Source organism: Triticum dicoccoides, chromosome 4A (genome assembly GCF_002162155.2).
Source record: "Triticum dicoccoides isolate Atlit2015 ecotype Zavitan chromosome 4A, WEW_v2.0, whole genome shotgun sequence".
Lineage (NCBI taxonomy): Eukaryota > Viridiplantae > Streptophyta > Magnoliopsida > Poales > Poaceae > Triticum > Triticum dicoccoides.
Window position 1 is genome coordinate 747,134,663 of NC_041386.1, and position 9,992 is coordinate 747,144,654.

Below are 9,992 nucleotides of genomic sequence, written 5' to 3' on the forward strand. Positions count from 1 at the left end.
GTACTGTGGAGATGTTAGCGAAGATACAGTCCATCACTAAAGGCATGAGATGGAAGAGGCAAAATAAGCGATCATGAATCTGGGCCATTCAATCCTGAGAAGATCTTTGTTGCTGTCTTACTGGATCGGAGAGCCCTCTCAAAAGCAGTAGCGATATCTACGTCTGCGAAATTGTCGATTCTCCATCCCCCATTCTCTCTTAGCTACAGGATATCTGTACATAGGAGGCAATCCGAACTATTTACAGTAGTTGTGATAGTAGTGTCACCACTGAGTTGTGGTCAGGACTCCGGACTCGCTTGGTGCATTGCATGCTTGTGAGTCTTGTGACACGTTGCCACTGTGCGTGTAAGATGAAATCCACACAACCGTTTCGAGAAGATATTCGACATATTCACCTGAGCGAATACGAAATGATACTCATGTGGTTCTTTCCAAATAATAACTTTATTTATTCAGAGTTTGAGAAAATTTGAACAGAAAAGAACGCAAGATACATACTGAATTTGATGTTCAAAAATAACTGATAGTAGCATGCTACGGTAGAGATAAATTTGGGTCATAGTAACTGACAATAACATTTCCGGAATCCAAATTGAAGCAAGAAAATCATAGCTAGCAAATCAAAAACCAAATTGGCACTTTCTCCAAAGTCCAAACTCATACATGTCTTCTCTTTTTGAGCAGACTTGAGAATGAGGCAGAGGCAGACGTTCCAGCAGCCACTACATGGAAATATGGAAAGAAACACAGTATCAGTCAAACAAATCCATGAATTGACCATCACAAATAATATCATTACCATTCAGAGGGTGATAACAGAAGTGAACAAAAGCATATCATGTAGCGAACTGGGGAAAAAGAAATAGACTACAGAATATGAGGTGCGCACCTGATGGATAATAGAGAAGACATGCGCCTCTGTTGCAGCCAAAGTTGAATCATCAACAGTGAAAAGCCACACAGGCGCAACTCAGCAACCTTTATTCAGTAGACCAACTCAGCAACCCATCACGGCGCTCGCAATCCAGTTGCCCCTGTATGACCATGTGGCAAACAAATTCCACACAGGCGGTTGCCCATCCGGGGTCCATGAATGAAGCTCAACCACCTTTTCATCACTAGAATTCTTTGGAGGCCCAATTACAATCAGCCGGTCACCACACGCTTGGAAACCCATGTCCAAGCCATCTTTGTTCTTAGACTGTACAGGCAATTTTCCAAGAGTGATCCACTTATTGTCCAGCTTATCATACTGTTTCAACTCATTATTCTCACTGTAATCAGCGGCATAAAGCTCATTCTTCACAACTGCAATGAGCGGAGGAACACCCATGGCTATATTGTTGAGCCCCTGAGACATGTTGTCGATGACCCTCCATGACCGCCGGTTCAAGTCATACTCCTCACCGCATGTCAATACCTCGTGGCTACTGTTAAGACCACCGACCACATAGAACTTGCCATCCATGAACGCGCCAGAGCATTTGTACCTAACCCTATTCATGCTGGGAAGGGGTGTCCAAGTATGTGCCTCTGAGTCATACATCTCTGCGGAGCTCAATACATTACGATAATAATCAGCGCCTCCCACGACATACGCCTTTTCGCCAACACTTGCTGATCCAAACGAGAACCGCGGGGTGTTCATCTCATCCACTAGCCCTGTCCATGAATTGGTAAGGATGCTATATCTCATCCGCCAGCCCTCCCCAAACAGCAGCAGCTCGGTTCCTATAGCCAGCGAATCCCAGATGACGTTTTGAGCCGGTGGCATCTTGGGCACATGGATCCAGCGCCCAGTGGACGGGTCATGAGCCTCCCACTCGTGGGGATTACGGCCAGGGAGGTAGATCCAATGCTCCGTGTTAGAAGGGAGAGAGGGATTGGTGGAATTGTTGTTGTATTGCTTGAGCCTCGTGGACATATATATAGGAGTACAATGATCTACTTGGAGTACAAGGCAAGCCAGAATATTTCCTAGTCTAACCTATGTTTCCTATACAATCACGTTACTCAACATCCCCCCGCAGTCACAACGGTAGCGATGCAGACGGTGAGACTGGAGAAGAATCCGAAGGCAAGCCGACGGACACCCCCCACAGTCGCAACGGTCGATGCATCGCGGAGTCGTGGCTGGAGTGGAAACCAACGAGGTTGCTCAAGCAGGCGGTAGCCCTTTGTGCCGTTTGTCGATATAGCCGAGAGCGTGGGTGGTGGAGCCGTGGTCGAGGTAGCCGTGCGAAGAATGCCGTGGTCGATGTCGAGTCGGGGTAGCCGGTGTCGAGGAAGTCGCCGTGGAGCCGCGGGCGCAAGGGGGCGCCGAGTTAGCATGGGCGCAGTGGTGTCGAAGTAGTGGTGCGCCAGGAAGTAGATGATGTTGACGACGCGTCGCGGCGCGTTTGCCAAGCCCGGGGACACATCGTGGACGAAGGCACACACCGGTGTTGCCAGCACCGGGCATGCGTAGACGGACGAAGACGAAGTTGACGAAGCACCGCGCCAGGCTTGCCAGGCCCGGGGACACGTCGTGGACGAAGGCACGCGGCGGTGTTGCCAGCACCGGGCATGCGTAGACGAGGGACCTGCACGAGCTGTACACCATGTCGGAGAAGTCGGAGAGGCCAACAGAGAAGGACTCGACGACGGTTGCGGCGCCAATCGGCGCCGGGCCAATGTCGCCCGCGGTTGTCGGAGTAGATGAAGCGGTCGGGGTAGATGACGGCGACGCTGGCGACGAACTGGTGCTGGACGAAGACGAAGGGGGTGGACGGGCGGCGGCGGCGGCTACAAAGGTAGCGGCGGCGGCGGCCAAAGAAGAGCGGCAGCGGCGGCCTGAAGGCGGCGGCGGCTAGGTTAGGAGTGCGGCGGCGGTGCTCGACGTAGGCGAAGAACCCTGACAGCATGACGAAGACCGGCGTGGATGGTGGTGTTCCCGCGCCAAGGGAGACGGCGCGGCGCATACCACAGGAAGTCGACGCGCGGGGACGGCGATGGACTGCGGGCCACGACGCTACGGCCCGAAGGGGCGACGCGGCGGCGGCGGGCAGGCCGGGGTGACGACGGAAGACCTCGGGACTGTCGCAGGGACCGCGGGCCGCGGTGCTACAGCCCGAAGGGGCGGCACAGCGGCGGAGCGCGGGGTGGTGCAACCGCGTGGACGGCCTCGAGACGGCGGCATGGACCGCGTGCCACGCTCGCTACGGCCCGACGGGGCGACGTAGCGGAGGCGCGAGGGTCGGTGCAGCCACGGGGACGGCCTGGAGTGGACGGCCTCGGGGCGGCGGTAGACCGTGGGCCGCGGCACTACGGCCCGAAGGGGCGACGCAGCGGTGACGCGGGTCGGTGCAGCCGGGAGAAGAACCACGGGGCGGCGGCGCTGCGGCCCGACGGGCGACGCAGCGGCAGCCCGTTGCTCGATCGACGGAGGGGCGCGCTGAACTCGGAGACGATCTTCACGGGACCTGCGAAGGCGCGCTTAACTGACGGGCCAGGTCGGTCGCGCGGCGTAGATGAGGCGGATCGCGGCGGCGAGCGGGTGATCAAGCCGATCGCGCGCAAGGTCGGGGACGCCGCTCGGTGGAGGCGTGGTGGCGGCGGAGTCCGAGATGAAGCCGGCAGCGACAGGCGGCAGGGCGGCTATGATTGGCCGCCGCATGGCGCGAGGCCACCGGGTCGGGGTGATGCAGGAGTCCCGGTCGGAGCAGGGCGGTGACGGCCGGCGTAGATCGACGGGCGGGCCGGCGCGCGAACGACGGCCTTGAGGGCTGCCTGTCACGCGAGGCCGCTGGGTCGGGGCGACCGGCGGGCCGATGCGTGGACGACGCGCGAGGCCGCCGCGTCGGGTCGACCGACGGGCAGACGCACGAACGATGCGCGAGGCCGCCGAGTCGGTGAAGAAGCTGGCCAATCGTGCCGGTGTTGGAGTAGAGGCGCACGGGGTCGACGGCGGCGGTGGGCGACGCAAACCGGATCACATAGACCGGAAAACCAAAAAGTAGACGCCGATCAAAGTGACTGGCGAGAGAGAGAAAACCCGGATCAAAGGATCGGGAAAAAGACTCTCTAGGGCAGCCGGCCAACACGGCCGGCGGACGAACCCTAGGTACGGGCGGCGCGGCCCCCGGCGGCGGTCATGGAGGCCAACCGCCCCGGGGGCGGCGCGCAGGTGCGGAAGCGGCGGCGGCTAGGGTTTAGGATCGACTTGCGATAGATACCATGTTAGAAGGGAGAGAGGGATTGGTGGAATTGTTGTTGTATTGTTTGAGCCTCGTGGGCATATATATAGGAGTACAATGATCTACTTGGAGTACAAGGCAAGCCAGAATATTTCCTAGTCTAACCTATGTTTCCTATACAATCACGTTACTCAACACTCCGCTACCCCATTCTTGCGACGCAGGCGGTAGATTTCCCCGCTGCGAATCACCGAATTGAAATCGTGGTTCAGGGAGGCGATGGTGCCATATTCCCACCTGGAGAGGCGGTGGAGGCAATGGATGAAGAGGTCACGACCTATCACACCAATGATATTGCTCCATGACACCTCTCCACCACCATCAGCTCCCGCTCCTGACAAAACTCGACAAATTAATTGACGGATAATTTATCACCTGAAGCATGATGGCAAATTGTCTTTGTTAGCAAAGTATACCTGGAACATGCAGATTACAACAACCATGAACAGTTAATTACGTACAAGAATTGAAGAGTTACAACAAGCATGTAGCTCGCCGCTGGCACTACCTTTTATCACCATGGGAACCAGAATCCACCAGTTGCACGTCAATTATAGGATTGCTCGGATGATTACTAACTACGCCGATCCTTGACACATACTTCAGATCAGCAGCTGCACCCCCAAATTTGGCAGAAACCTCTCTAAGGCCTGTCATATGGTCGATGCTGATTAATGCAGTACCATGTCGATATTGTTTCCACTGGCCAGGCTCCGAATAAAGGTCAAGTCGTTGGTCCATTTGGGGGATGGCGTCGAAAACGAGCCTGAGTTTCCAGAGATTAGGCATTGCGTCCGCCTCAAATCTTAGCCAAGCTATTCCACTCATGAACCTCAGCTTCAAGTACTGGAGAGCTGTGAATCCTGCAGCCGTGCCAAAGATTATCTTAATATTAGGTGACTTCTCCACAAACAACGACAGAGCAGTGAGGGCAGGCAACCCTCTGAGGATATCAACATCATTTACTGACAGTCCATCCACTGCAATCTTCAGAATGCATAGGTTGTCAAGTTGGATTTTCCACAAACGCATTTTGCAAAATATGACGGGGCTGTAAGCTGAGACCTCAAATCTCTCGAGATGGTGGGTGGGTCTATTTAAAATCCAGCCAACTCTTGCTCTTGAAGCGTCACCATAGCTAGCCGACGATCTGTGAGCCACCAGTTTTACAGTTTTCAGGCTGCCGTGTTCATACATTAAACAATCCAGAGCATCCATGTTTCTGTACAGATGGTCGTAATCTGAAGAAGGCGGTGTAGAAATGCAAAGATCCTGCAGGTGGTTCGGCTTGCAAAGGCTCATATCATCACCAACAGACCAATCCAGCAGGTTTGTGTGAGGAGGAAGACTGAGGTGCAACAAGCGCGTGAGATATATAATGTCCCATGAAACATAAGTGCCACTTGGTGTATCCATAACATCCAGTGTTTCCAAACACTGCAGCCCTCTCATACGGTTTGGAAGTCTTATGCAGACATCACATACAATCTTCAGATATATAAGATGGAACAGTTCGGATATCCCAGTGAGGTCTATAGCCAGGTCTTGGTCACCATTATGATGGCCAGATAGATGAAGGTTCAGAACACGAACAAGCTTGAACTCTCCAATGCAAGGCATGCACTCTGATAATCCAAAAACTCCAAGTGAACGTACTTGTGACTTTCTGATGTTTGCTGGTATCTTGGCATATTTTGCATCACCAGGTTGGAGAGATAGTCGACGGACCTTATGAGAAAGTGCCAAATTCTTTCGATTGTAATCTACTACCACAACGAAATTCTCTTCTGCAGACTTGTGTGCTATAAGATCATGTACCACGTCGTGGACTGTGCATGACATCACCTCATTGTTGAAGTTGATAGACATAGGTTGGATGAATCTTCTGTCAACAATTTCATTGAAATACATTCCTGCAACTTCCTCCATGTTTTGTCCTTCACTTGCAGCAAGAAACCCTTCAGCCACCCATTCCCTGACCAGGTCATGTTTGAAGATTATGGAGCCCTCTGGATACATATCAAGTTGGAGCAAGCATGCCTTGAGGTGATGAGGAAGGCTGTTGTAGCTGAGGTTCAGTACTTGTCTCGTTCTTTCTGAAGTTGAATTTGATGACAAACAAGACACTAGTGAATCATGTATGTGTGTCAATAAATCCATTGATACGGAAGGCTGGTTTGCTAGCAAACTAGCTATGCTGATGGTTGCTAGCGGCAAACCACCACATATTTCTACAATCTGGCTTGAAACTTGTTTGAATTCTTCAGGACAGCGATTTTCAGAGCCAAAAATCCTGCCAAAGAATAGCTTCCTTAAGTGATCATCATCCAAAGGTTTCATCTCAAAAACTTGTTCTGGGTCATCGCTGCAACATGCTAATGCAACGTCTTCAATCTGTGTAGTTGTTATTATTCTGCTTCCTTGACTACACTTGGGGAAAAGCTGATCAATAACATCCCATGCTGCTGTATCCCATAAATCATTAACAACGATTAGATACCTGCATGTCAAGAATGCACGCATGTCATATTTACGTGTGAGGTACGCTAGAAAAGAATGAATTTTTAGTCCATACATGTCCAGGACTTATGGTATTAACCTGAAGTTAAATGTTATTGCCAGCATCAAGTTAGTGCTGACTTGAAGAATAATACTAATGTCCGTTGACTCGACACATGCATGTACTGAAGCTTTTCTAGCTCACTGTAAAGCTTGTCTGAAAAACAACTTTTCATAAATTGACTATATCAACATGCCTTTTTTTTCTCAAAAACAAAAGAGCAACCTGTAGTGATTTAATGTAGTACATGTGATTCTGGACCATGTGGAAAATAAGTACATAGTATGCAATACAACTAGTACATATGATTTGCATATAAGTACCTCTTGCCATGTAGATAATTCCTGATATTTTCAGCAGTAACACGAAGTTCATCAGAAGCGTCTTGGCTTCCTTGGGGCTGCTTCCGCTGGAATTGTGATAGCATGTCACGGAAAAGCCTCTTCATATCAGGCTTTTTGGACACCCGAACGAAAGCCCGACAATGGAATATCCTCCCAATTTTATTGTACAACACTTTGGCAAGCATTGTTTTACCAAGACATCCAGATCCATGAACAGACACCACCTTGAGCTGCTGATCCATGTCGTTAGACAAAGACTTGATAAACTTTCTCATCCGACCATCAATTACTAGGCCGGAACAAGTTTTCTCACAAGGCAGCGGCGACATTGGCATTATAGGCCCAATGGCTGAAAATCTGCGTGCCGCCGAGGTGCTACAACAATGGAGCTGGTACCTCTCGTACCGTCGGATCGCCTCCCGGGCATAGATCCTGAATTCTGATACGTTTTCAACTATCTGCTGGTACCACTTGTGCTTTCTGGGAGCACGAATGACATCAACACAAATGGTTTTGGAGATAAAATGTCCTGACACATCAGGAGCTGCATATTCGATCTGTTTCTGCCACTTGAGCCTCTTGGGAATCTTAACACGAGTCATCTTGTGGTCAGATTTGTAGCCAAGAGACTCAGGGGGCACAAAGTTGTCAATACAATCTTCGATGTCATAAGATAACTCCCGTGCCTCTTTCGTCCAGCACTGGGCCGCCAGGGGAGGGTCTTCCACCTCTAACATATCTTCAAAGTATGAGCCTATTTCTTCAAGATCATCTCTGAGGAGCTGCGACCTATCATTGACCCCCTTGGTCAGCTTGCATCCATGAGGACCTAACATCATGTCAAGCTTCTTAAGTAGGGGTCTCATGGCACCCAGAGAAACACTGGTACTGGCATTCATCTCTCTGCCTCTACCTCTTATTGAAACATCTGAAGAAAACATAGACGAGAAAGAACGGTTTAATTTACACAATAGATGTTGCATGTAATACATAACTACGCTCCTTTTCTTCTCCTCTCGCGCGACCGCGTCGTCCCCGCGGGCGACCGGCCGCGCTCCGGTGCCCCCCTCCTCTAGAGCCCCCCCTTCCCTCCCTCCCTCCCCGCCGCCGTCGCCGGCACCCGCGGCCAGGCCTGGCCCCTGGGTTGCTGGCGGCGGCGGCCTCCTGCCCTTCCCCTCTCGGTGCTCCCCGGCGCGGGGCGGTGTGCGCCGGGGGGTGCTCTTCGGCGGCGGCGGTCCGACGTGGCGGCGGAGATCCTGGCGCGGCGTGGGTGGACGACTGGGCGACGGCGTCGCCGTTGGCGGCGGGGCAGCGCGGCCTGAACCAGCCCGCTCGGCCCAGATCTGGGCCCTTCGGGCCCCATCTGGGTTTGGGCGGGCCGGCGGTGGGACGGGCCGGCGGCGTGGCCTCCGGGAGGCGGGAGAGCGGCGTTGACGGCTGGGAGCGGGCGGCGCAGGTGCCGGCTTGCTGCAACATGGCCGGCGGGGCTTTGCGGGTCCGTTGTGGACCTGGCCGGGCCAGGGGTGGCCCGGTGTGCCCTGCTGCCATGTCCGGTCGGCGACCACGACGTCGCCGGGGGCTCGGGCCTCCCGCACGTCGGCGGGGGAGGTGGTTCCCTCCCGCTTGGCTTCGGTGTGGTTCCTCCCGTCGCTTGGCGCTTCTTTCCGGCCTCCTTGGCCTCGTGGTGGTGTTCGCAGCGGGGCGGCGTGGATGTGTCCAAGACCGTGGTGGCGCGTGCTTGCGGGTGGCTTGATGGTTGGATGGCCCCGGTTCGAGTGGGTAGCGGTGCTTGGGGATGTGGGAGAAATCTTTGCCGGTTCTTCCGGCTCCAACGCGGTGACACCTGAGGGTGCCATCATTCCTTCTTGAAGGGCGTTGGAGCTACCCATCACCCGCTCCCCTCTGTATGCCAGGGGAAACCCTAGGACTCGTCCGGGCAGCAGCGTCGTTGGCGTCGCATTCCTTCTTGGAGGTGCTGCTTGGTATGCGGCGGGCCGGTGCCATGGCGTGTGGTGGGACGAAGGTGGAGGGCGCAGCGGTGGCGGATCATTTGTGCTTGCCGAGCTGCCGTTGTTGGCTTTTATTTCTTCTTTTTCCCTTTTGGGCTTGTTGTGCCGTTCGCCCCGGCAGTTACCCTGTGATCGTGTGTCTGGTGCTTTATAATATAAAGCGGGGGGAAACCCTTTTTCGGTAATACATAACTACCAGTACATGTCACACTCACATCTATTTCTATTCACATATCTGACATTCAAAAAAGCCAAATTATATGGATTTTGTACTTTACACTTCACTCATCATATCCACTAACACATTTAAATTGCTGAACAAACAAGTTGCTTATAGATTTTTTTGAGAAAGAGTAGACTTTATTGACTCAAAATGAAGCATCAGAGATACAAGCACAATAAGCACACGCCCATTGTCTGCATGGATAGGACGCCCACAACCAACACAGACACACACACAGGCAAAGACAAAGTTCATAAAAGACAGAAGCTCAACTGTGTTTATTCAACCAGTTTGGCTGACGATCCACTCGTAGAACATGTGGATGAGGTATGTAATCTTGTCTCCAACCCGTTGTGGGCGTGTTTTATTTTTATTTTTAGTTTTGTTTGGTACTCGATGACTTGAACTTGTTTTCATGTTTAATAAAATTGGTGGTGTGCATCTTCTGATGCAGAGGCTGGGGTACTCCCCTTTTCAAAAACGACAGTTACTCTGTAATATAATGGCAACAAATTTGTGATTACCTAATTAGGTTGCGCAAATTGTGATGTCCAGTCGGGTCTCATCTAGTGTTATTATCGTTTTGCTAACCTATGCCTGCAGCAGTGTAAATTGTGT

General features: G+C 52.4%; 1 pseudogene; it reads right to left on the bottom strand.

The window, feature by feature from the left end:
• Positions 1–1,000: 1,000 nt before the first annotated feature.
• The window catches only part of LOC119288422, a 16,240-nt pseudogene continuing 7,248 nt past the window's right edge, over positions 1,001–9,992 (bottom strand).